Raw genomic sequence first — 15,783 nt, 5'->3', positions numbered from 1 at the left:
TAATAAGAACTCAATCGACACAAGATTTTTACTTGGTTCGGATATGAATATCCTACATCTAAGGTTCTTGGGGTGTACCCAATATGAATCCACTAAATTATTGTAATTCAAGATACAACACTCTCAATCTCACAGAGAAACGATCGTTCAAGACTTAAGATTCACTAAACTCTCTAATGAACATAGAAGAATATAGGAGCAGCTTCGATCTTCCGAGAGTTGGTAATCTCGAGCTCTATTACAGAGAAAAGTGCTAATCCACCAGCAGCCACAAAGTCGAAGATGAGAATGAAAGATCAATCAGTTAGTCTAACTAACTCTCGTGTTAACGATTTAAACTGAAGGCTAATCTTCTTCCTTCAATCTCAGCCGTTGAATCAGATTAAGTAGACACATTTAATCTTGGCCATTGATCCTGATATTGAGTCAAATTAGTCTTCACAAATCTCCACCTATTTGGCTCAATCTCTTACAATCCACCGATTCAATATGAGTAACCCCAATATTACAATGTTTAGCATTCATTCCAGTATATTGAGCATTCTCAAAGCATCCTTGAGTTTGCTCACTGGAATCACTTTTGTTAACATATCAGCTGGATTCACTTGTGTATCTATCTTCTTCACAGTGACAAGCTTCCTTGAAACAATATCTCTAACAAAGTGTAATCTCACATCGATATGCTTAGTTCTTTCATGAAACATAGCATTCTTTGACAGGTGGATTGCACTTTGAGAATCACAGAAAACATTTTTAGACCTCTGATCATATCCTAGCTCAGTGAGAAATCACTTTAACCAAAGAGCTTCTTTTACAACTTTTGTGAGAGAGATGTACTCAACTTCCGTTGTTGACAAAGCTACTACATGTTGTAGACAAGATTTTCAGCTTACAACATTTCCTCCAATTGTGAAAATATATCCAGACAAAGACCTTCTCTTATCTAAGTCTGCGGAATAATCCGAATCACAATATCCAGCTACCTTACAAGTTAGTGAATCTGATGCAGAGTAAACTAACTTTAGTTTTACTATCTCTTTCAAATACCTAAGCAACCATTTTATAGCTTGCCAATGCTCTGTGCTCGGATTGCTCATGAATCTACTAATCAGTCCTAATGCATAAGCAATGTCAGGTCTGGACGAAACCATGGAATACATTATGCTACCAACTGCATTTGAATAAGGTACTGTCTTCATCTTTATAGATTCAGCTGATGCTTCTTCCATCCTTACAGATTTCAGTTTGAAATGAGCTCCCATAGGAGTACTAACTCCTTTAGCATCCTTCATTCCGAATACATCAACCACCTTCCTTATATATCCTTCTTGAGAAATTGTCAAGGTTCTCAACTTCCTGTTCCTTTGAATATCCATTCCCAGAATTCGTTTTGCTGGTCCAAGGTCTTTCATGTCAAACTCAGAGTTGAGAACAAATTTTAGCTTCTGTATTTCCTTTTGATCTTTGCATGCAATAAGCATGTCATCTACATAAATAAGTAGATATATGTATAAGCCATTTGGAAGATTTTGACAGTATACACAGCTGTCAAATTTTGATCTTTGGAAGCCCCTTCGAAGCATAAACTCATCAAATCTTCGGTACCATTGTCTTGGGGATTGTTTAAGTCCATAAAGAGACTTTTGTAGCAAACAGACTTTTCCAGCTTCTTCCTTTTTAACAAAACCTTCAGGTTGTGACATTAGGATTCTTTCCTCTAAATTTCCATGTAGAAAAAATGTTTTGACATCTAGTTGTTCTAGTTCCATGTCGTGAACAACAGTGATGGCTAGTATGATCCTAATTGAAGTATGTTTTACAACCGGAGAGAAGACTTCATGATAGTCAATACCTTCAACTTGAGAAAAGCCTTTTGCCACTAATCTGGCTTTGAACCTAGCTGCTTCAAATCCTGGAATACCTTGCTTCCTTTTAAACACCTACTTAAACCCAATGACTTTTGTTCCTTTCGGTTTGTCAATAAAAATCCAAGTGCTATTTTTTCTCAATGATTCAAGTTCCTCTTCCATGACTCTCTTCCAATCAGGCCAATTCCGACTTTTTACAGCTTCAATATAATTGGTTGGCTCTTCAAGCTCAATAAGATCAGCTACATTCAATGCAAAATCTGTAAAATCAGAACTTGCAAACCTTGGAGGTGGTCTTATTTCTATTCTCACTCTGTCTCTAGCAAGCATGTAATCACTTAGTTGCTGATCTATCTGAATATCATTGTATTGTCCTTCCTCATTTAGCACTTCATATGTCCTAGAGTTAGGTTCTGTTTGTTCATGTCCAGTAATTTCATCATCGTGCTTCTCAGGTTTTGCATGAGTTTCTCCACCTTGATCTTGATTCATTGTGTTTTCTGAATCGAAAAAGATGTCCAGATCTTGAGACTCCACCTGAAATCTTAAATCCTGCTCAGCTTGTTTAGAGCTGGCTGTGGCTGAATTTTTCATGTTAGAGATATAGGATTCATTTTCATTAAAGATTACATCCCTGCTAATTATGCATTTAAGATCATCCAACAACCATACTTTGTAACCTTTAACACCAACTGGATATCCTATAAAGACACCTTTCATTGCTCTAGGATTTAACTTGCCTTGATTAACGTGAACATATGCTATACATCCAAAAACTTTCAAGTGATTATAATTTGGTTTTAGTTTAGACCATTTAAACTCAGGGATCAAGAAATCTATGGCAGAAGATGGGGATCTGTTAATCATATAACAAGCTGTTGAAGCAGCTTCAGCCCAAAACTTGCTAGGCAGCCCACTTTCACTTAGCATGCATCTAACTTTATTCATAATTGTTTGATTCATACGTTCTGCTACACCATTTTGTTGTGGTGTGTATGTGCATGTTCTATGCCTTGCAATGCCAAATTTCTTGCAAAAGTTATCAAATTCATGATTACATAAATCCAGCCCATTATCAGTCCTTAATCTCTTGATTTTATTTCCTGTTTGATTCTCAATTAAGGTCTTCCATTCAACAAATTTATCAAGAGCTTCATCCTTTGTTTTCAAAAAATAAATCCACACATTTCTAGAATAGTCATCAATCAAAGTGATAAAATATTTAGCTTTTGAATGTGAGAATGGTACCTTTGGAGAGCCCCACAAATCAGAATGTATATAATCAAGAGTTGATTTTGTTTTGTGAGTTCCAGTGCTGAATTTCAGTCTATGAGCCTTACCTAGTATGCAATTTTCACAGAACACAAGATTGTTGATCTGCTTTGGATCAAGCAGACCTTGTTTTCCAAGATCCTGCAATCCTTTGAGGCTCATATGACCGAGCCTCTTATGCCAAAGCTCAGTTTGATCCTTATTAGCCACCATTGTATTTGTTTCAGCTATAATGGTGTTTGCTCGCAGAACATACAAGCCTTGCTCCAGAATTCCTTTCATTACTACTAAGGAACCTTTAATAACCTTTAGAACTCCATTTTGTGCCTTGTAGGTGAAGCCCTTTTGATCCAGTGCACCTAAGGAAATTAAGTTCCTTTTAAGATCAGGAATAAATCTGACTTCAGTGATGATTTTCACTGATCCATCCTCCATTCTTAACTTTACAAAGCCTATTCCATGTACTTTACATGACTGATTATTTTCCATATAACTTGCCCTGTATTTACTTCTCTAAAATCAAAGAACCAATCCCTTCTTGGAGACATGTGATATGTACAGCCGGAATCCAAAATCCATTCCTCCTTTGGATCATTTGTGGATATGGTTAGGACCTCAGCTTCCTCAAAATCCTCAAGCACATTTGCTGCTTTATTTACTTGATTTGAGTCATGTCTGGGACCATTATTTCTTTGAGGACAGTCTCTCTTGAAGTGACCTTCTTTCTTGCAGAACCAACAAGCTTTCTTAGGCCTGGGCTTAGATCTAGATTGTCTTCTGCCTCTCATTCCATAATCCTTCCTTTCAACTGATCTTCCCCTGATATTTAATCCTTCTCCAGCTGTCTTGAGTTGTTTCCCATTTGCCCTCAAATCTAATTCCTTTAAGTAGGCCGCTCCAATGACTTCTTCAAGTGTAAGAGTTTCTCTCCCATATTTCAGAGTATCCCTCAATTGGTCATAAGCCTTAGGTAAGGAATTTAACAAGAAAATGGCTTGATCTTCTTCATCTACTGTCACATCCAGATTCTCCAGATCAGATAGCAACTTTGTAAATTCATCTGTATTTTCATATATGGATTTATTTTCATCCATTTTAAATCCATAGAACCGCTGCTTCAGGTAGATTCTATTGGGTAGAGTCTTGGTCATATACAATTGTTCTAGTTTTATCCACATTTCACAGGCAGTCCTTTCCTTCACTACTTTTCTGAGAATTTGATCTCCTAAACTCGGAAAATTGTATTTCTTGCCTTTTTAAGTATCTTTTCTTTGTTCTTTATTGAATCGGGCATCTTTGACTCTCCTTTTAGAGCATCGTCCGGCCCCAAATTTCCAAGATGAGCCATCATTTTTTCTCTCCAAAGATTGAAATCATTTTTCCCGTCAAATTTCTCCAGCTCTAATCTTGATGATGGCATATTGTGAGATAGTCCCTGGCCAGTAGACATCTTCAATAAAACAACTCAAGAACTTCACTTAGACAGAAAACCGAACACCTCTAGAGAAACTCAAGATACACCTCTCGTTCAATGAATAACCACGCTCTCTGATACCAGTTTGTTGAGATTTAATCCAAGAACAGCATGCGAGAGAGATGAAAACAATTCAATCAAAGACAAACACGCCAGAAATAATAAGAACTCAATCGACACAAGATTTTTACTTGGTTCGGATATGAATATCCTACATCCAAGGTTCTTGGGGTGTACCCAATATGAATCCACTAAATGATTGTAATTCAAGATACAACACTCTCAATCTCACATAAAAACGATCGTTCAAGACTTAAGATTCACTAAACTCTCTAATGAACATAGAAGAATATAGGAGCAGCTTCGATCTTCCGAGAGTTTGTAATCTCGAGCTCTGTTACAGAGAAAAGTTCTAATCCACCAGCAGCCACAAAGTCGAAGATGAGAATGAAAGATCAATCAGTTAGTCTAACTAACTATCGTGTTAACGATTTAAACTGAAGGCTAATCTTCTTCCTTCAATCTCAGCCGTTGAATCAGATTAAGTAGACACATTTAATCTTGGCCATTGATCCTGATATTGAGTCAAATCAGTCTTCACAATTTTGTCATTAGTTAGTCTGTAATTTTAACGACAAGTATTTATGTGTGTCTTTATTAGCGACGAATTTTATGACGTAGTTGCTAATGTGATTACATACACTTTTAGCGACGACCTATCTTTTTTGAAGTTCGTACTAAATAGCGACGAACATCAATAATTAAATTCATCGCCTTCATTTTTAGTGACGAATATTTTGTTTTAGTCGCTAAATTCAGCGAATATATGTTAACTCTTGGTATTTTATGTTCGCGCGACCAATTCACTGTAAAATAAAAAAGTACGGGTGAACCTCATATTTTTTATTTTGTAGTGAGATGTTCGTGCAAACATATGAACATGTGATACAAAAAAATAAATAAATAATAGGGAGTACTGCTTCTAGTGTCACATACATATATCGACTCAAATGTTTCCATGTCAAAGGAATAATTACTTCATATGAGTCACTTTAAATGCGACTTAATCGATCGGTAAGATAAGGGGATAAAGGCAAATCATGAATTGAGATTTTCTAATTATTTACCTTCTAAGTTATTTAAGAGAGCTTATAAATTATGTCTTACTCTTTCTAATTTTCATGTGTTAATGAAATTCATACAAAAATAATAAATACAAGTTGATCATGTAATTTATTGAAAGCATAGTTGTTAATTTTTAAATTAAATTTAATTTTAGTGACACAAATTATAAATATGTATGAATATAGATTAAAGTTAAATTGCAACACTCTGAGTAAAATATGTGGGAATATGAAAATAAAGGGGAAAGATAAAATAAAAAAATTGATGAATGGTACAACATGCTAAATTTATTGCTAAATATGATATCAAAGTAGTTAAATTTCAATAAACAAGCATTTTGAAATTCTAATATTAGTTTTTATGTTGAGGTACCGATAATTTAAATTTCAATATCTATTTCTACCTCATTAAAAATTAAACATGGGGCTGATTGATATGGTATGACACAAAAAGCAAATTGTAGAATTAACAAAATCATTATTTTAGAAGTAACTATCCCCTCTTATATTCCCAAAACTTCTCATCTCAATTCTCTCTCCTATGTAAATCTCATATTTTACACACTTATATGCGTGTGCAACTGTTGCTAATTATTATAATAAAATTTAATTAATTTTATTAAAAAAAATAAGACAAATCTCTTTCAATTAACAATTGAACCGGTCTTAGCAGACCATACTGATAACACTAAAAATCAACAGTTGGGAAACACAAAAGAAAATGTAATAGGACACGTTTACCAACATATATAGGGGTGGATTTTCGGTATACCGTATCGAAAATATTGGTATCAAAAAAAAATTCATAGCGATACCGATATCAAAGTTCTGAAATTTTGATATTGAAAAAATTCATACTAATACCGTATAGATACCCAAAATAAATTCAATATACCAAAAAATATCTATATGTCGAAAAAATTTTGGTACGATATCCCGAAAAGTCGATATTTTGGTTCGTTATCCCAACCCTTAGACAAGCAAGCCAATTGGTGAAGAGAAACAATTTAACTTACAAAACATAGACTAATCATTTGAAGCACACGGTGTATATATCTCCAGCAAAATTACTGAAAAAAACAGAATAAAAGAGGGAATAAACGAAAAACAATATAGTCTTAACAAAATGCTAGAAAAGAACAAAAAAATTAAACAATTAGCTAAACTATAATAGAAAATTATTATTATTACCAATGAAACAATTAAACAACAGAAGACCACCTGGAGAAGAACCCAGACAGGCATTCGGTGGCCAAAATAGAAGAAAACAGAGATCAAGTGGCGAGGAGAGAAAACCAAAATGAAAAAAAACAAAGCATTATGGCAAAACCGAGAAGAAGTCAAAACGATTAGGAAGGAAAATATATAGTTGAAGCAATTCAACCTACACAAAAAAAGAATGGAAAACAATTAATGCAAGCATTTCAACCGACGAAGACATTGATTTGAGGGAACTTGATGCACGGGTCAGTTAATATCATGTATAATATTAGGAGACAATGTTAATAAAGAATATTATTATTGTTATGAACCAAATGGAGGGCACAGTAAAAACCAAGTACGAGGCATTAAACACAAGGTGAGAAATGTAAATATACAAATAGAACTCGTATATTAATAGAAAAAATAAAAAAAAGATAGATAGATAGATAGAAATACTAGAAATAGATATAGAATAGACATAGACATAGACATAGATATAGATAGAATACTGGTAGGAACACGGATGTTCCGCGTGAGACTTCAAAATGTTACAAGAATTTAAATAGCAATGATAGTAGTAAATGATAGACTAATAGTAAATGATAGACTCATTTAAAAATCTGTCATTGTTCAAAACATTAAAACAATCAAATTTTAAAATATTGATTAGAAATATTTTTGCACAAAAAACTCATGTGCGATGTTCTAACAGTCAATTTTGTGAGTTTGATCTCCTATTTAGAACACCAAAAAAATAATATTTTTATGTCAAAATTATTATTTTTTATCGTAAATATGAATAAGATTGGCTCGTCCCATATATAAAAATACATGAGATCGTCTCACAAAAGACCTACTCTTATTTTAAAAGCTTTTCATGCTTAATGTTGATTGTTGATATTTTTTCAACGTCTCCTATTTCAATCAATTGACTTTGATATTATTGTTGTTCGTGGGAATTCTACTTATGATTATTATTATTAAAAAAATACAACTTACAAATCTTTAGAGATATCGTATTCTTATATTTATCTTTATTTTAAATCTTTCCAATATAAATAATTAAACAAGATATTAATCTACAATAAAAATATATTTATAACATTCTTTGTACATGAATATTTGCAATTTTTCACAACAACCGATTCATCTGAATGATCTCCATTTGACAAAGTGGATGCTTGGAAAATTCACGGGGATCAAGTGTTGCCTCATTAAAACATTTATAATAAAACATTGTAGCAAAAATATGAGCGAAGGAAAAAAGGTGCATTAATATATACTTTTTATCGGATATCCACTTGACGATAGATGCGTCTCTGTTCCATCAATTTGTCCTACTGGTTTATTTTTAATAAGGTTTTACTGGATATCCACCTGATGATAGATTCGTCTAGTTTAAAATTTATTAAAAAAAATCAGTAGGAAAAATTGTTGGAACATTCATAGTTTTGGTGTTGACATAACAGTCTAGAAAAAGAGGGAAATCATTTGAACATATGCGATTTCGATTCAGAGACCAACTGCTCTTGACAAGATGCTAAACTAAATACATAAGCTAAGTTGACTTTAGATTCGTGTAACGCCCAGAATTATTTAATTTTGATCCGAGAATATTTAATTTATAAATAATTCTGGGCGTTACAATTCGTCTAGTTTAAAATTTATTAAAAAAACCAGTAGGACAAATTGTTGGAACATTCATAGTTTTGGTATTGACATAACAGTCTAGAAAAAAAGGAAAATCATTTGAACATACGCGATTTCGATTCAGAGACCAACTGCTCTTGACAAGATGCGAAACTGAATACATAAGCTAAGTTGACTTTTGACTGAAGCTCAACCGTAGAAATGAGGTAAACTGCATTCAGTTTAGGAACTAAACTGAATCAGTTTTCATATGCTAAACTGAATTAGTTTCTCAGAGTCAAACTGCCTCACATCCAAATCGAAGCTAAACGATTGCTAGATTGAATCATCCAAAAGACCCCAAAATCAAGATTGAATCAACCTAAATCTTGTGGATAGATTTTTCCGTACATAGCTGACATAGCAGAAGCCAGAGCACAACAGTGTACGATCACGTCAGAGAATGTACGAGGAAAAGACAAGCTAACGACCACCATTTGAATTTGGAAGAGCCATTGCCTGCCAAGTATAAATACTTATCAAGGGGTGTTTGAAACGCATCCGACTCCTTAGAAAAATACTCACGCATATATTCAAGTTATCAGAGGTAAACTGAACACCTTCAGTTTACTCACAACATTAATTCAAGTCGAGAAACTCAAAGTTAACTTCAAACATGAAATCAAGAGCCGAAGAACACAAGCGATCATATCAACAATCAGATCAATATGATCAAATTGTGCGTAAGTGTTGAGTTGTAATACAAGCATTGAAGATGTATTTACCAGTTGAGGTACATACCTCGTTGTAACAAGAATCAGTCTAGGGCTGAGTTCTTGATTCTAGGAGTTCTGGGATAGGTGATTGTGTATAAGTCCTAGTCTTGGAGTGCGCCATTGCAAATTGTTGTAATAGTCAAAATCTTTTAGAGTGAATCATTCCGAAGTAGAAGAAGGGGTGACGTAGGAGTATTAAAATCTCCGAACATCCAGAAACAAACATTTAAGTTATCTTGTTTTCAGACGACCACTCTCACTTACTATCTACTTTGATAAAACTATTTAATCACAAATTCTAATATGTTCGTGGAATCATTTCGAACATAATATTTTTTTGCCAATTAACTTCGACACGCGAGAAGGAAACAGTTCAGTTGACGAACCTCAACTGAACACAATCTTGAAGTTTTAGAGGTCAACTGCTAAAGTGATATCAAGAAAGCAGTTCTGCCACCCTCAACCGATCCTATCACAAATCTTAATGAACGAAACAGATGACATCTCGCTACTTGTTAATTGTCTCATTAAAAACTTTGTTATGAAAAATACCGTGGAAAAAATCATAAACAAGGACAAAATATTACAATTTTGATTGCTCCCCTATTGCAAGAACCATTCAAAATTATTAACTCTTTTTATTATAACCTTATGCATTGATTTTTGCCAAAAATTGATGCATGTGATGACTTCGCTCTTAGATATGATACTTTAAGGCCAAATATTTTTTTTTCATCCTCAATTTGGCAAAAAAGATATTTTGAGAATCAAGGCCCTCGAAGATTTTTCTATTTATCATCGTCAAGTCAATGCATCTATGACAATGCAAATATTTTATCATAATCAGTTTTGAATATTTTGAGAAGTTTTGCTATCAATCTCTAAAAATTTTAGTTCGAAATAACCATAATTTTTAATAATAGCTAAAACACATTAATAATTATATATTAATGTGTGAAACATCATATTTTAATATACTTGTTATTTTTCATAAATAAAATCAACCAAATTGGATTCATTAAAATAATTGGTCGATCACACTTCTAGTGTCTTTTACATTTACTTGCAAGCATATCTAAGATTTCGTAGGCCTGAGGTGAACTTAAGAAATTGAACCCCTCGAAAAATATGTCAAATTTTTTTCTTAATGTAAGTTTTTCAAAAATAAAATATGAATTATAGACATAAATATAATATAAAATAATATATAATATTTAAATATAAATAATCACTTAAATAGTACTCACCTTGCCATTTGGCGGAAAAGGTATTAACTAAATTTGAATAATCAATATTTTTGACTATTTTTTTTAGTTGATAACATAGTCGATCCATTCAATCTTTCTTGTGACATAGTTGATAGGAGATAAGCCTTGTATAACTTCAATTGGAAAAACTTCTTTCTACAGATGCAACTGTAGCTGGTATAGTTAATGAATTCTATAAGCAATATAAGCATTTAAATAACAACCATCCATTTTGTTCAGATAACTCAACACATCAATTGCTCTTTTTGTTTATGTTGCTAAAGTGCACTTCAAGATCGCCTAATAAATAAATAATTCATACCCATCAATATCAGAGTTGTCATCGTGTATCAAAACTTTTTCAAGATTTTCACAAAATCTCAATAAAATATCATCAATAGCACACTTTAACTTCTCCAAAATAAACAAAAACTTGTTTCTTCATATTTTTTAAATTGCTCAAACTGCATCTATAGTTAAAAAGATCTTTATCGATTAAAGGAAAAAATCATTAATTGTTGGGTTAAGCATGCATGAGTGAGAGTAGTACTAGGATGAGCGACCTTCTAGAACGCTCTAGTACATCAAGTTGCTGACATTGCGCTGCTTGTTCTGGTTGGCTAGGTGGTTCATAAAAGAGATACACCAGTTCTTAACGGATAATACTGTCTCTCCTGGGGATAGGACCAGTGGTAGAGAAATGATAAGATTGATCTCAAAGGGATATTAGAAACCACCAGCAGTAATACACACCCCTCCCTAGACTCATGGGCTCAACAACCCGACCCACCTGTGTTGTCACAAGTATAAGAAAATAAAGTTGCGCCTTGGCTAACAGCTATATAGCTATTGGCCTAGTGATAAGCGCTTGATCCTAACAACTGGTATCGGAGTCAAGGTCATGTGTTCGAGTCTTCTGAGAACCGTATAACTATACTTCTTGGGGGTAGGGGGAGTGTTGGGTTATGCGTGCATGAGTAAGAGTAGTACTATGATTTTAAAGTTTTCAGGTTGGTATTAATTTTGGGTCGTAGGGACAAGCCTAGCCTTGGCTTGAGTAAAGAAAATTTGTTTATTTTAAATTAAGTTTAAAGGGATGCAGTGTATTTTTTTTATTAAATGGGAGGGTAAAATTTTAAAGGATTTTAAGTATAACTAATGGGCCGTGTTGGAGCCCATTAGTCACAAAAGAAATAAGCGTTCAGAATTTTATTCTGAACTCTCATTTTGAACGCTCTCTTTTTCTTTCAAATCTCTCTCACTCAAACGCTGCATCAAAGGTAGGGTTCTTTGACTTCTCAAGGCTAGATCCTTCTGCCGTACAGGTTAATCCCAATCAGACGATTCAGGCAAGTTTTTAATGTTTTGAAACCCATTCAAGAGTATAAATATGTTTGATATGAACCCTAGGTTGATTTATGGTGTTGATTGATGCATGATTTTAGAAAGTTACATGAGTATGTTGTAAAATCGCGAAGCGTGATGCGTTCCTGATGTTTGTGGTATAAGTTTATTGAGATTCTAGGGCATTTATGTTGTAAAAAACAGAATTTTGGAAGAAGAGATTTTGAATGAGAAGTTTTGATTCAAAACTTTGAAAAGTTGGATCGTGATGTGCGTATATTTTGAAGTTTTTCATGTGTTTGATTATAAGTTTTGATGGGTGAGTGAATAGATTTGATTTGGAATCGAAAAGAACCGAAAAAGAGCAAAAAAAAAAAAAGAAGTTCGCACCCTGCGCGCCTACTGCCTACGTGCGCAGGCAGCACCACCGGTGCAGGGGCGCAGTTTTTGAGCGCCCCTGCACTAGGGGGCAGCGTTGGTGGCGCAGGGGCGCAAGTTTTCTGCGCCCTTGCACCATATGCTTGTTGATCAACAGGAATCTATGAATGGCTCACTATGACGGTTGCCACACTACTCATACTTCATCACCCTAAATATTTTTATGATATGGCTTTATCAAAGTTATGTTTATTGCATGAAAGTTTAAGTTAATGTTTTCTCTTTTAAAGTTAGAAAATCCTTTTTCTGCATGTTCTTGCTGAGTCTTTCGACTCACTATACTTGAATGGTACAGGTAACGATGATGTGGATGTTTTTATTGATGATTATGTGGGCGAACATGAAGAAGAAGCAGGGGTCGGTCCAACGGGCAATGCATGAGTGTGAATGCTTTAGAATGGAAGATGTTTTAAACATTTTTATTTGATGAGAGGCAACCAAGTTTTAATTTTTAAGTTGATGGCCATGATTGGCAAATATTTTTGGATGCTATTCTATTTTTGTGCACTTATTATACGCTCTTTTAATAAAGAAGATGATGTTTCCGCAAAGTTTATTTTTTCCAATATTTTAAGTATGTATGTTTGAGTAACGTTTCGATTGAGAAATTGGGACGTTACATGATTTGTTTTGCTTGGTCCGTAAAAGAGATACATCAGATCTTAACGGGTAATACTGTCTTTGTTGGGGATAAGGCCAACGGTAGAAAAATGATAAGACTGATCTCGAAGGGATATGAGACAACACCAGCAGTAAGACACACCCCTCCTTAAACTCATGGGATTAACAACCCGACCCACCTACGTTGTCACAAGTGTAAGGAAATAAATTTGCACATTGGCTAACAACTATAGCTTTTGACCTAGTGATAAGCGCGTGATCCTAACAATATTAACCTTGAAATATTTTTCCACTGATTGTGTTACCTCCTCATCACCGTTTTCATCAAATGCTTCTTTATTCAAATATTATGTTTTTCACTAAATACAGATTCGACTCCCATGCCATCTTCAATTTATTTAGCTTCCATCACGACTTTTTCAAACCCAAATTCTCTGTAGTCTTCCAAAGTCATAAAAGTCATTTTAACTGCTTGATGGTGACATCAATATATATGTTTCAACTTGAAGAAATTTACTAACAGTGTTGATGCATACAATAATTTGTACCAAATTACCATCCCAATCAAGAATTCAAAGTTCCCAAGTTCATATGTTGCTAAAGATTCAGCTTCACTCTTTACTTTAGGATCTTCAATAGTATCTACCAAGTTAATCAAAGCATCATGTATCTTTGAAGTTCGTTCTTTAATAGGTTTCACACTTTCAACACGAATTTCTCAACGTGTTTGTGACAAGAGCTTAAGTGTTAGCCCTTCGACATGCTCTTTAAAACTTTTCAATCACTTGGTAGAAGAGAAGAACAATGTATAAATGCGTTGTATTACTCCGTAGAATGACATAACTCTAGGACAACAATTAGCCATGTAAAAAGCCAAATTAAGATTGTGACATCCACATGGTGTATAAAAAGTTCTGGGATTTATCTTGATTAAGGTCTTTTGTACTCCATTGTGTTTCCCTTTCATATTTGATCCATTGTCATAACCTTAACCCCATATATAATGAATACTAAACTCAGATTGCCCCAAAACATCTACTAGTTTGGTACAAAGTCCATGGCTTGACGTATCATCAAACTTAAAAAATTATATCCCATTTTCTTCTACCACGACAGAGTTTGTTGAATTATCTACACAATGTATTACAAGAGACATTTGATCTGTGACTCGCATCTCGCGTACAATCTAGTATGATTGAGTAATATTTTCTATTTTAACTTTTTCGATAATCAAACTTTTTACTTCATGTGCCAACATCTTGTTAAGAATTGGACTTAGACCTAAGTTAACCCTAAAAGCTAGCTCAAGGGGGAGGGTTGTCCAAGACCATGCATTGAACTCCCAGAAACTCTATCCAATAGATTTGGGACATATCTTAACACACCTCCACATGCCCAAGAATAAACATTTAGAGCATGGAGATGTTAGCGGGTGATCCAACTATGGGCAGTCCAATATATATGGCGGGCCTGGGCTCTGATACTACTTGTTGAGCAACGGAACATTGGTATCTCCACAATGATATGATATTGCCCACTTTGGGCACAAACCCTCATGGCTTTGATTTTGGATTTCACCCAAAAGACATCATATCAATGGAGATATCATTACATATATTGCCTCATGATCTTTTTCTTGATATTTCAATGTGGGACTTTGGTTGAATACCCAACAATCCTCCCCTCAAACTAAGTCTCACCCTTATTCACATGGTCTGGGCCTCTTCGCAAATCTTCCTCCCATCGAGGCCACTCTTCTTCAATGCATTGGGCCACATGCCTTACATGAAAGATCAAGAGCATCACCCGCCTCAAGAGCTTATCACAGATTTTTTTTACCGGGAGACATCTGTGGGGAACTCGGGTTGCTAATCTTATTTAAGAAAAAGTATACATTAAACATCATTAATGTAGCGATTAATAACTATAAATATTCAATCTGAATACTAATTTGCTTAATAATAAAAACATAATACAGAATATTTGGCGACGCAAAACCTTACATTTGGCGACACAAAAACACGTCGCTAAAAGAATAAAATTTTTTTTTCTATAGAACAGCCTCCCACACGGACCTTGGTCCGGACAATGGCACAGGGTCCATGCATCTTCTGGACACAGGTCCATGCCCAAGGCTGAAATCAACAATAAAGAGGTTGCCGAAATAGTAGGCTACACAGGCCTTGGCTCAAAATTGTTGGCATTAATGGTTCCACGATCTATTCCAGAGTAGTGAGCCTGGATTACTGGCCGAAAGTGATCTCTAATTGGCACCAGGGGAGCTTCTTGTGCATTCTCTTCATCCATGTTATTGATTTCTTCTCTTCTTGCTCTTTTTAAAGCACGTGCAGTTCACTCGATCTCCGGATCAAAAAGTAAGGAATTCACACTTTTAGATTGTCGCATAAACTGCAATTAAATATAAGAAGAGATCAATTAGTAACTTAAAATAAAATGAAAAAACTCTAAATTAAAATATAGACTAATTGGTAACAAGACTAAACAAAAAATCAAATTTAACTCCCCGGCAACGGCTCCAAAAACTTGTTGTGGAAAATGCTCGCAAGCGTACGAGTGTCAAGTTTTAATAAATTGATGAATCAAGTATCGTTCCCACAAAGATTAAAATGACAATATTCAGTACTTGTAATTAAAATAGAATTAATTTTATTAGAAAATCAAAATTTCATAATTTTGCAGAAAAAAATAAAATAATTTAATGAGTTTTTGATAGCAAACACACAACTTTCAGAAATAATCAATCAGAGAAAAATGATCTAGAGGTTT

This window comes from Henckelia pumila, chromosome 2 (genome assembly GCF_033568475.1).
Source record: "Henckelia pumila isolate YLH828 chromosome 2, ASM3356847v2, whole genome shotgun sequence".
Classification (NCBI taxonomy): Eukaryota; Viridiplantae; Streptophyta; class Magnoliopsida; order Lamiales; family Gesneriaceae; genus Henckelia; species Henckelia pumila.
Note: the sequence above shows the minus strand (reverse complement) of the source record.